The sequence below is a fragment of the Hevea brasiliensis genome, chromosome 17 (genome assembly GCF_030052815.1).
Source record: "Hevea brasiliensis isolate MT/VB/25A 57/8 chromosome 17, ASM3005281v1, whole genome shotgun sequence".
In the NCBI taxonomy this organism is placed as follows: Eukaryota; Viridiplantae; Streptophyta; class Magnoliopsida; order Malpighiales; family Euphorbiaceae; genus Hevea; species Hevea brasiliensis.
In genome coordinates this window covers 21,335,387-21,336,369 of record NC_079509.1, presented here as the reverse complement: position 1 = coordinate 21,336,369, position 983 = coordinate 21,335,387, and the positions used below count along the sequence as shown (strand labels likewise).

The following is a 983-nucleotide window of genomic DNA, read 5'->3' as shown; positions in this document are numbered from 1 at the left end:
CAAATGATTCAACAAACCCAATTTGGAGGCCTACTTATGGAAGATCCACATTATCACCTACAGTGTTTTCTCACTTTGTGCGACACTTTTAAAATGAATGGGGTTTCTGATTAAGCTATTACACTCCGAGTATTCCCATTCTCACTTAGAGATAAGGCGAGGAAGTGGCTACTTTCTTAACTAGCTAGAACATTCATCACCTGGGAGGATCTTTCACAAGCCTTCCTAGCAAGGTATTTCCCACTTGCAAAAACTGCAAAATTAAGGCTAAAACTGAACACCTTCAGACAAAAGGAAGGAGAGTCACTCTATGATGCATGGGAGAGATACAAAGACCTTCAAAGAGAATGCCCACACCATGGCATAGAAGATTGGCTCCTTATACAAAATTTGTATAATGGATTATTACCATCCATAAAAAGCTCAGTTGATTCAGCAACAAGAGGACATCTTATGGAGAAAACAATGACTGAAGCTTTGGAACTGCTAGAAAGATATCATAATTTTGCGTGTAAAGTGTAACATCTCGAGAATTCCAAGCTCTTAATAGAACTATTTATGGTCTGTGAATAGTATTATTCAAAGCCAGCTCGAGGACTAAAAATGAGATAGAAATTAATTAAGATAAGCAGAATAAAAATTGAAGTGACCATTGGGTTATGGACTTAATCTGTATTATTGAAAAAGATGGACTATAACCTGATGAAGGGCATTTTGATCAATTCACTTGAAGAGTTGATTTTTGATCAAAATGTCAATTAAATTAAGTGAGATTGATATATTTGAAAGGAACTTAAATAACCAACAGGAGTATGAAAATTTAATGGGGACATAGAAGGAATTGTTGAATTGTAATAATTATAATCAAAATTATAATTATAATTATTTGGATATTTTGTAAATAAGACAAAATTTATTACTTAAGATAATATCTCATTTAAAATACATCATTATCATTACCATCATCTTCATCTTCTTCCTCT

General features: G+C 33.1%; 1 pseudogene; it reads right to left on the bottom strand.

Annotated features, from left to right (window-relative positions):
* Window positions 1–264: 264 nt before the first annotated feature.
* Window positions 265–365, bottom strand: LOC131175702 (small nucleolar RNA R71; annotated as a pseudogene).
* Window positions 366–983: the final 618 nt, after the last annotated feature.